The sequence below is a fragment of the Zosterops lateralis genome, assembly GCF_965231275.1.
Source record: "Zosterops lateralis genome assembly, chromosome: 1".
Taxonomy (NCBI): Eukaryota; Metazoa; Chordata; class Aves; order Passeriformes; family Zosteropidae; genus Zosterops; species Zosterops lateralis.
The window spans coordinates 41,254,661-41,266,394 of record NC_139762.1 but is presented as its reverse complement, the minus strand read 5'-3'; the positions used below and the strand labels follow the sequence as shown (position 1 = coordinate 41,266,394).

The 11,734-nt window shown below is 36.4% G+C and overlaps 1 long non-coding RNA gene across 1 annotated transcript in view; it reads left to right on the top strand.

The window, feature by feature from the left end:
• Positions 1 to 10,960, top strand: part of LOC310915990 — a 43,661-nt gene extending 32,701 nt beyond the window's left edge. The window contains exons 3-4 of the long non-coding RNA XR_014591241.1: positions 9,942 to 9,987; positions 10,871 to 10,960. This is a non-coding gene — a long non-coding RNA (uncharacterized lncRNA). The remainder of the gene's footprint in view (positions 1 to 9,941; positions 9,988 to 10,870) is intronic.
• The last annotated feature ends 774 nt before the right edge of the window (positions 10,961 to 11,734 follow it).

Genomic DNA, 11,734 nt, shown 5'->3' with positions numbered 1-11,734 from the left:
AGGCAGCATCTTATACTGGAGCAGTCACTTCACATTTGCCATTTGAGCAGTTGTGATATAACTGCTGTTTTATTGCCTATAGGAGAGTTTCTGTGAGGAATCAGAAGCTGGTCTTTCAGCTACCCTGGCCAGGAAAGGTTTTAGTCACAGGACTCCATTACTGGTGAATGCATAAGGAGTCCTGACAGGATTACGAGAGAATATGAACACACAGCTCTGGCCTAAAGGTTGCTAATTGACCAAATGGTAATACGAGGGGAAGTATTTTCCAGCCTTGAACCTCTGCCCCCAGATAAGTATATTAAATGCCATCAGTTAACCCCTTGAGTGCAATGACCCAGTGCTGCCAGGGACACTCCTGGTGTGATAGACCCTTATGTGTCCTAATCAGTGGTGATGTAACAAGTACAGTCATAGGTCCAGATGTGTCCTATGTGTCTTCCTTTGTTGGATGGAAACATGTCTCTAGACTTGCAAAAGGTTAAACACAAAATTTAAAGTGCACACCTACAGTGGCTTAAAACAAGAAAGTTGTAAAGCAAAAGAGCAGTGAGAGATGAAAATAGAAAAAATATAAAGTGAAAAACATAATCTAAGTAATTTTGCTTTGGAATTGAGTTGGGGTTTTTAAAATTTGTTTTTATTGGATTTTTACTGTTTTCTCCAGATAGTTTCTGAAGAGTGAATGTGCTTAGTTATCTTCAGCTTAGTTCCTTCCTGCACTTATTCTCAAGTCATGAACATTACTAAATTTCACTGAAAAATATCAAAGCTCTTATGTGAATTTATGAACAGTAAGTTACACTTCATAAAAGAAGACAGTCCTACAAGATATGTTCTATATCCAGTTCTGTAAGGTACATTTTCTTTACTTTTTTTTCCTGTGGCATCTTTCATTTAATTTCCAGGCAGAATACCTCTGTTGTTAAGATGGTGTCTTCTAAATCAATGTTTCTCTGTAGTAAAAAGATGTAAAATTCTGTATCAGTTTATGTGTACAGAAAATGACAGCCTGGACTTCACTTCTGTTATCTTCAAAGATGTTTAAAGTGGAATTGTCCATTATGGGAGGTCATTACTACCCTTCTCGTTTAGTAAATACTGGGATCTTCTTTGTCCTTACATTATGCAGGACTTCACCTCTTGCCTGATTTCACTGAAATTAGTGGGGTTGCTCATGTAATATGGTACCAGTCAGAAGATATATCAGTGGCAGACTCAGCCATGTGGAAGTTGTAGTTATTTAACAAAGGTTTTGTCTTTACTGGCGCAGAGGTATTTATCTGTATTTTTCAATATGATGACTAATTCTTTCATTTATTGTGGATATCTTACAAATTATGTACATTTGGCCACCAGAAACCATCTCCATTGCCTTGAGGCACCTCACATTGTTGCATTAATGGATGAAAAATTACATTTGCCATTTCATAATTCGTGTCCTTTTTTTCATGGTTTAGCATCAAGTCTGATAAACTTAGAAATCAGTAACTCATAAGCTATGTTGTTGACTCTTGGATGTTAAATGTGTTACACAGGCTTAATCAAAAGTAACACTTCCCATTGGAACTATTAAAAGAGCCAAGTGATTTTTTCAGGCCAGAGAACAGAGCTAGAAGGCAAAAGTCCTCCTGAGAAATTAGTAGGAGACATTGTAGGTTTTGAGTGTTGCTTTTGATCATGAACTGGTACATTAATGGATATGGCATTGCCTTTTAAAGAGGGACACTGCAAATTGTAGGGAGGAGAGAGAGATATTCATGCTGTGCATTACACAGCAATGCACATCAGCAGTTCTATAGCATGGGAAGCATTTTAACCTTTCATTTTAAAAATCCTTCTTTCAATGCACCAGTCATTCTGTTATTGATCATGTGGCACTATATTAACTGAGGCTGGAAGAGGCTGTTCATCAAGATGGCTCTGTGCACCCACATTTCTTCCAGCATCCACACTCTGACTACAATCTGAGCTGAGGCTTCCTACAAACAATATTTGCCAATCTGGCATGTGATGTTCTAGGAGAAGTTCCTCTGTCACATGCTACCTGTATATACCTCAGGCTTGTATGTGCTTGAACTCAAACTGAAAGGCAGCATGAACCAGAATTTTTCTTCTGTGTGGACAGTGATGAAGACTGGACATGAGTGTTTGGGGGAGCTGTACTACCCGTTTTTCTGCCTGTGATCTTTTCTGGTGTGTTACAACTTTATGTACATGCTCGTAAGAAGTTTTATCCTGCCTGTAACAGCTGAGGCAGCTGAACTTGAATTCTCATCAGCTGCAGCTCAGTTGCCACATTATATAGATGTGTGCCCATCCCTTACGCAGTGTCGTGCTGATACCAAATAAAAACTGGGTATCCCACCTCAAGAGAATAATTGTGCTTGTGTTTCACTGTCTGTTTTACTTACAGGAGCCTGCTTAGTGCAAGTGCAGGTCCATGAGATACTTGGTTCCCTGCCGTACAGCTGTTTGCAGTGGTTGGATTGGAGACATGCTAATAATGCAAATGATATCATAATATTAATATCCGTGTGTGATGTCCCTTTAAAGTGCAGCCTCTTAAAAATGTGTGTCTTGTCTCTGGAGTGCTAATAATATTGATGTTAATCCTGTCTTTAGTGTACTTTTTCTGATTCAGGAGGAATCATCACTTCAAATGTTACTAGTGCAACTGGTAGGTGGGCATTTTCTAGGAGGAAAAAAGTTATTCTCCTTTTGGAATGTCAGATTTTAGGCAGAACAAATTCTAGATTTTTCTTTCATAACCTGAGCTCCAGAGCTGCACAAGAGCTGCCTTCTTCGGTGTACATTACCAAGATCTTCTTCATGAGGCATCAGAGCAGGCCAGTCGGAAGTCATACTTTTTATATTTGTATTAATTTGGTTTGGTTTCTGAATTATAATAAATTTAATTAGCTTGTAGTCACTTGACCCCCAAGGGCTCAATTCTAATTTGCTCCTACTGCCTGATAACTGGTTAACTAGGTCTAGACATGAACCATTCCTGGCAGGGTTCTCTACACATTAGTTTAAGAGGCCATCATTTTTTGTATCCATCACCCTTGCCTTCATTCAATCACACCTCTAAGGTTTCTCCAATTATACAAGAGGTAGAAATTCCCCATATCAAATTGCCCTTTGCCATGTATGCCATCTTTATCCCATCACGTAGTACACATCATTCTGGACTCCCTCGTTTCTCCTGTGGGGGTAGCGTGGCTTGTGCCATTCCATGGGCCTGGAGAATTTATGTGCAGGTACTCTGCCTTGCACTAAGTGTAAAGCTCTTTGTCCATCACTACTTTGCAATTCATTAACAGAAAATCACATCAAGTAGTGGGTAGACAATCTATAAATTCAGCAAGTTGCCTGAAACAAGGCATCTGTGCAATGTGATAGACTATGGTCTGCAAGACAAAGACTGCAGTGTAAATTCAGCTAAGATTAGATACCAGAGAATCCACAAAAAATGATGTTATTTAGTAAGACCTATCACAAAAGAAGTTTTAATTACTGATAATATGCAAAGAAAAACCAGGAGACATCAGTTCTACTTTTCCTGGAATTACCCTTTTTTTCTTTTTTTATAAATAATACATCTTACTATTCCAAATAAAGCTGTGTGGGTGATCAGTAAAGATTATTATCCTCAGCTTTACTGCAGATTTCATTACATAGAAAGTAGCTTAAAAGATGACTTAAAATGTGAAAGAGTATTTTGTCTGCTTTTTAATCCTTGCTTGTTAAGAACATTGTAGTAGAAGGTAATATTTGACTACTGGGTCCAGTCCCTGCTAACTGTGGAGATCCCACTGTCTAATCCTTTTAAGTAACTGGCCAAGCTCCACGTGCAGAATAGCAGTGTTTCTTGCCATGCATCTTACTCTAAACTGAGCACACGATGCATTACCAAGTCTAGTTGATACAATGAAATAAACACCATTTAGTAAGGTGTAAAACTGGTTCATGTTTGCTGCTAATGCCTATTTAACCCAAACAATTAAGAGGGATGTTTGCTGTTATAGTTCTTTCCACATTTTGTCTCTTCATTTCAGGGCTAAAGCTTAGTCATGGGAAATTATTAAAAAAGCTGGAGTTACAGGAATAGTTCCAAAGCACAAAAAAACCACTCAAAAATATAAAAACTATATACATAATGTGGCAAAAAAATAGAGGAAGTTACAGTGCAGATTGCAAGAATAAGGGAAAAGAAAATGTTTCCCAGTCACTTGAGACATAATATGATGAAACTATCACAGTTTATTTTTTGCTTGTCCACAAATCCTAGACTCAGGAAAAAAAAAAAAAAAAAAAAAAAAAAAAAAAAAAAACACAACCCACAATGTCCAGACTTTAAAAGTTGTTTCTTACTTCCATCATTTCTGTTTTATGCTTTTGTGTCACACAGGATGAGTTTAATTTTTCTGATATATTTTATTGCTTCCTCTACCAAATGTAATTAGCAAGCACGAAGTACTTTGCTCTTTTTTTCTCATTGAGTGAGCAGTTGAAAAAAAAGCATTCCTGTTTCTCCTAGAACAGTCTGATTTCATTGGCTTAATTAGTGTTATTCCTAATTTATAGGAGTGTTAATGTATTTATTTTCTGATAGTTTATAGTAGATCTTAAAACAGTAACTGCTATTCACTGTATTTAGTATGTCTAGTTATGAAGTAAGAAAATAACTTTGCTATCCTGCCACTTAAATCACTGGGAAACCTTTCTTCCTGATCTCTCTTTCTCTTTTCAGATGTCTCCTCTCGCTAATTTTAAATCTGCTAGACTCAGATTTCATCACATCTCTCATCTCGCTGTTCCCCTTTTTCCTTCATTAATTTGACCAATTTGTTCCTGATTTTCCAGGTTTCTGTAAACACATTTCCAGGCATATGCAATTGAAAACTGTGTGAAACGTCACATTCTGGTCAATCGTGAGATCCAGTCAGTATGTGTTCCCTTGAACACATAAATTCTCTCAGCAAAAATCAAGTGATTCCTGAATGACTAGTTGCAGATAGAAGGATGAAATAGTCTGCATAAGGAAATAAAAATAAAGTTAAACACTAAAATATTGTCTAGAAGCTTTTAGAAACCTTGTTAGTGGGTCTAATACAGTATAATAGAAACCAAAAGACTCCTGGACATTTTTTAACTCTTCCTGTACACAATAGCAAAGCAATACAATTTTTGAAGATTCGACAGTTTCAAACATGAAACATGGTTGTTGTAACCACCATGACCCTCTAGATTATGGGTATAAAATCCAGAACTCAAGAAGATGGGAATAGGTTTCAGAGACTTCTTAATCCTGTCACTGGGACCTTTCCTGTTCATTCAGATCTAAACAATAGACATATTGGAGAGAGAAGCAGAGGGGAGGAGAGGATGACAGAGACAGCTGGTTAAGTTTTGTATATATTAAAATAGTATAATTAGTAATATCCTGACATTTAACTCTCATTCAGTGATAAACACAAGAAACTCTATAGCTGCTCTTGGCTGCTGTTGAACAGCTAAAAATGTTATAAATGGTATTCAAAAACTCTACTTTCACCTTTAATTTATTTTCAGATAAAAAGTATTAATCTGTGCTATGATATCAGTAGTTCTACAAAGAAATTGATTGTCATCCTGCACTCTTCGGCCTGCTCATTCTTTTATTACTCCCTTCAAAGCCAAACAAGAACAAAAAAATAAAGAAACTCTAGGAAAAATCTTGAGGGAATGAGGGACTATTTATATCACAAGGCCGAATCTCATACCTCCTTGCATATATTGTGATTCTTAAAAGTGCAAGTAGACATACAGGGCTAACATTTGCAGGATTTACCAAATAACATTTTTTCAAATGTCTTTTCTATGACCCTCAATTCTTAGAGAAAAGAATAGAGTGCATTTTCTGTATTAGCAATGTATTTCTTTCTCTTCCTTGAGCTTTATCAAAAGTTGTCACGCATTATAGTTTGGTGACAGTGCTAGAAAAAAGTGAAGACAGAACTGACCTCTCATAGCATTTTTGTGACCATGGGGCTCACACGAGCAGCTTGGCATCTGCCGGCACATCTTTAGCGAGTTGGCAGCCCCAGCGCCCTTTGCAGGTTGCGATCAAACCTGCCTTCTACAGCAGCCTCTTTCTGGCTGATTAAGTTTAATGTAATTTTAATTAAAAACCACAGTGTCAAAGGGTTTAGCTGCTCGAGAAATGAGCACAGATTGTGGCACAGTGGCAGCAGTCACTTGGAAAATGGAAATGCATCCTGACAATATTGTGTAGGGGCCAGATAAACAAAGCTGCAGCTACTGTACCTTGCAAAAAGCTGGGAGAGACCATCATTGCAAGGAAGCTTATTCAAAAATAAAGTATAGAGCAGTTCTGGTTCTTGTCTTTTAACCATTTTTAAATGCACCTCAACAACTGAGTAGAGTAATAATTGCCAAGAATTAATTTTAGTCTTCCCTCCGCATTTTTACTTTTGTTCATTGGCACATTTAAATTTTCAGATTTCAGCCCTTATTTATTTTGAACAGCAAAATATTTGCTTCACACAATAGCCTTATACAACTTTTCTCCTTAGGCTATAAAGAAAAAAAAAAAATCACAGATTTTATCAGGGCTGAAAGCAGGTTCCATTTTAGGGAGTTTTTTGCTTTTATCTGTTTCCAGCTTTTCTTGTCCCTTGGAGCAGATCACAAGGAGATTTTAATACTTTACATACTGCAGATATTGAGCAACATTTGGAAAATGACCAAAAGAATCACTTCACCAAAAAAAGGTTCTGTCATATCTGTGAGATTTAATTTCACTAAATCTCAATATACATAGAAATATTGTTAGGAATAGTATCCAAAAGAAGTAACTCTGTAATATTTTATTTTCTTAGTTGCCAGTTTTTTGAGTAAAGAGAATTGTTTTGGAGTTGTTAAACACCCTTGTCTTGGCAGAGGTTGCTATTTTTTAAACCCATCCTTTGAACGCATGTGTTTCTGAAATGAAGGCTTGATCCAAAATCCACTGAGATCAGTGGAAAATCCCCAGTGACTTAAACTTTGGATCAGGTCCTGGGAAATATATGTGCAATAGGTAGGTAATGTAACATTGTTCCCAGGAATTCCTTTCAGCAAGAAGCCTTTTTATTGTTCGTAGATGCTACTGATGCTCAGGGGCCAGAACCCCAGGAGAATTCCACCTAGTGACGTCAATTCTGTAGAGGAGAACTTCCTCTGTCCCCTTTTAGGTTTGTGGGACATTTTCGAACAGATGGAGCCTATATAGGTGGGACGGGTTCCATCTGAACAGAAGGGTCACAAATGCACCAACTGAGAGGATAGACAGAGCTATGGGGGAGAGTTTAAAGGAGTGGACAAGGGGGATGGGAAGTCTGTACAGAATCCAGCAGAGAGGAAGAAGCAGCTAAAATAAGCAGATGGGTAGACAAGGGGAAATAATGTTAAGGATTGAAATATGTAGCACACCTAGAGAAAAGGTTAAGACAGAAAATCAAAGACAGAACTGGTGTTGCAATACAGTTAGGAGGCATAGAAAAACCATTATTCAACATCATGCATGAAAGGTCTGACAAAGAAAGTAAATCTTTAAAAGTAGTAATGTTCCAAGGGAAGGGTTGTCCTGAGCATCATGCAGGTAATAGAATGTATTTACAAGCTTTGAAATTGCTTTGCTACATAGGATACAACATGATAGAAAGCTCCATGAAGACTTCAATTAGACCTCTAAACTGGAATTTACTGACAAGTAAAATGCCTTACCTGAAGTACATGAATGCATGATGGATTCTCTGTCTCTGAAGAGAATAGCAGGGAAAAGGAAAAGAAGGAAAACAAAGCAACATTGCATCACAAAATCTGAAATGCGAACCAGCCTGGAAGTAACAAGCCAGGGGATGCACAGAAAACAATGACTGCATATAACCAATTTTATAGAAGAGAGACCCTGCAAAACTGGAAAAAAAAATTGAATTTCAGCAATACAAACAAAGAAATGTGTCACTTCCATTTATACTGACCTTGGATCTAGGTGGAAAAAGATATTTGAATGCAGCTCCATTTACCCATGGGTTTGGATGCTGGTTTAAAAAGGACCTTCTCCCACCCTTAGCCCACCATCATTATTACTTAAATGAAAATTTAGATGAACAAAACCAGCTTTTATTTAGTAGTGGTTATGATGTGATAATAAGATTAACTTCCTAATATAATTTTGCAAAGGCAGCAGTTTTCTCATAAAGCAGCTATGAAACCACCAACAGTTTCAAATTAATAAGTGGTACCATCCATTACCTTACTAATACTATTATTTTATAAATATATATGCACTTTTTGTTTCTAAATAAATGCTTTAGACTAAAGCATTTATAACTTGTAATTACAGATGATTGTCAATTATGGAAAGATCTATCAAGTCCAAAATTAATATCTAGCTTTATAAAAGATCAGAGCAGAGCCTGCCAAACATTTAAGAATAGTAAGATATCTTCCATTATTTGTAGCACGTTGCTATGTACACAAGAACCTTCTCACAGTCATTATCTCCAAAGTCCTTATGGTGCCAGAACCACTCATGTTTGCGTCTCAGTTCTCCCTGTTTGTGAACAAGGTTCTAAGGCTATTCCATATGGAAATATGCAAGTGGTGCTTTTATGATCGCCAAAGGAAGATGTTTCCCTGAAGCCTTTATATGTTTTCAGAAAAAATCTGAGCATCTGCCTGGAGCCCATTTGAATCATATATGCAGTTCACTTCTACATCAAAATCTGACTGTGAACATAAAGGAAGATGCCCCAAGGGTTACATGACACAATAGCAGGTTACATACAGCACTTCACTGACATATATATAATCCCTTTATTTATGAATACAGAATTAGATGTTTATCTAGGCTTGTACAAATAGCTAGTTATATTTGATGAAGCAAGGAACTAATTAATACCTTCATAATGGGTAATTTAAAAAATCTGAAGTGTCAAAATATTTGACTTTTGAAGCATGCTGAAGAGAAATGGTGCTATTACCTTGTTACAAATACTAGGATAAAAATAGAGGGTAATCAATATCCTTTTTTTATCTAGTTTCATGGTGAAAAAAAATATAATATATAAATATTTACATAGATTCCAAAAGATTGACTGAATATGCTGGTAAATCTTTGTATTCTATGAGGTCCCTCAAATTTTGTTAAGAGGACATAAAAAATTTTGTGTATTTCCAAACTATTGTAGATCTTATATTGCACAATATCATTTTGGGTATGTCCAGTCATTCCAGTTCTGTTGCACGAGTAAAGGAAATGCAGGTTAACTGAATGAACAGCCAATGTTTATTGAATGTATTGAGGAGCATATAAATTACACAGAGTAAGTCTCAGTGAAACCAGGCATTACCAGTAATGCAGTTCAGCTACTAGGATTGGCTGCAGACATGCATGATGGAAGGAAAAGGGTACAACTCTGAGAAGAGTTACACCTTTTCAATATTCCAAACAAATGACTTGATTTACCTCCTGTATTTGTACAAGCATAACATTTTATATTTATAGAAGATATTATTGTATAAGCAATAATCTACAGAGTATAAATAAGGTACTTTTTTTTTTAGTGCTGATTCTTAAACAAAGTATTCACTAAATTGTTTCCAGCTTTCTATAGTCCATTAAGATTTTTTAAATACTTAACACACGTGGAGATAGCATTACAACATTGGTGCAAGTTGAATTACTAGACCCTTAAAAATTACAAACTTTGAACAAAACACACGACTTCAGCAAAGCTTCTTCATTGAGGGGTCTTGGGTTTTTGTTTCAGTTGATTTCCTTGTATGTTTGGTTTGAGGGTTGGGCTTTTTTCGTTTCCAATGCAGCAGAGTATTTAAAATTTATTTATAATGTTAAATGAAAAATTAATTTAATATTTGTTTCACAGGTACCTCAGTAAGAGCAGGCTTGATGATAATGATTTTCTCTCTTGTGTAAGTAAAAATATTTATGTGAATGAAATGTCTTCTACTCTCAGTGTAGCAATTCTCTCTGCTATGCTGCTTGCAAAGTGGACATCATATTACTGTGCTCCAATTTAAATTATTTTTGAGGTTTTTCTCATTACTTGTGCAACCTCCTCTCTGCTTTTCTACAACAATAACAAAAACTTGGCAGATTGGAAAAGTGTGTACTGTATACTATTTTTTCAGCCCTTCTAAAATTAAATTAAATTCACTCAACATAGCAAAAGAACCCTCAGGCATAATTCTACATACTATGTATTTGCAGTATTAAATATTCAGTATTTTTTCTTTTAAAAGCATATTTTTTACAATTGTCATAAACTTCGATGCTAAGCCATATTTGGGGTTGCATTTAACCTTGTTTTTTTTCCAGGTTGTCAAAACTAAGCTTTTCATATTCATCAGTCTTTCTGATATATAAAAACTCAGTTGATATGGAAGGGAATTTTTAAGTAGCATCTTCTATCTGAGCTTACATCCAAGCATTCTTTATATATAATGTAGAAGAATGAATAAATGGGTAAATTAGTTCAAGCAATAGCATAGGTTCCAAGATATTCAAGAACATTCATGATTCTACACCACTGACTGTTTGTTTTGGTCAGTCTGATCTATACATTTCATCTATTCTCTTGGCTGACAGTCACTCCAGTATTCATATGGGAATCAAACATACACATTTAGAACCATAAAACCCCTCAATTATTAAATCAATTCAATACAGTGGCAACGTAATATCTATTGCTAAGTTTGAATCATACTTGACCTTTATTTATGTGGCTAATTTCACTATGCATATTATGCACTGATTTGAAAATTTGCTTTCTGATTTCCCCTAATTATCTTTCAGATGCTGTATTAGTGGGATTTTAGGAGCAATAGGAAGTGTGCTAATTATAATCTTTGAAACAAAAGACTGTTAAACAAGGATATGACTTGGGTACAATTCCACCAGTGACAGCAGAACTTCTGTACACTCTCCAGTTAGAATAAGCAACCCTACTATCTTTTGCAAGGATGTAAGTAATGAATTTTGAACACTTAATGTATAAAAGAGTAGTTTAATATTACAGCATAAAAAACCTCTTTGTGGTAGCTCATAAATTGCCTCATTGACAAATTTCATTTTCCAAATTAAAAGTGTGTGAACAGAAGCCTTCAATATGTCAGAACATCTTCAATAAAACTGTTTTTGTGTGGATACTTTTTTCACAGAATGGGCCAGGTTGGAAGGGACCACAGTATTCCGAACTCCCTGCTTGAGCAGGGCCATCCTAAAGCACATGGCCCAGGATTGTATCCAGAGTGTTCTTGAATGTCTCTAGTGAGGAACACTCCACACCCTCTCAGGGCAATCTGTTCCAGTGCTCAGTCACCTGCACAGTAAAGATGTTCTTTCTCGTGGTCAGAAGGAACCTCTTGTGCATCAGTTTGTGCTCATTGCTTCTGTGCTATTTCTGGGCACTACCAAGAAGAGCCTGGCTCCATCCTCTTGGCAGCCCCCTTTAGATATTGGCAGACATTGATGAGGTCCTGTCTCAGTCATCTCTTCTTGAGACTGAATAGGCCCAGCTCCTTCAGTCTTTTCTCCTAAAGGAGGTGTTCTAGTCCCATAATCAAATTTGTCACCCTCTCCTAGACCCACTCCAGGAGCTCCATATCCCTCTTGTACTAAAGAGCCCAGAACTGGCTCTTTTTCCACTTAGAATTTATC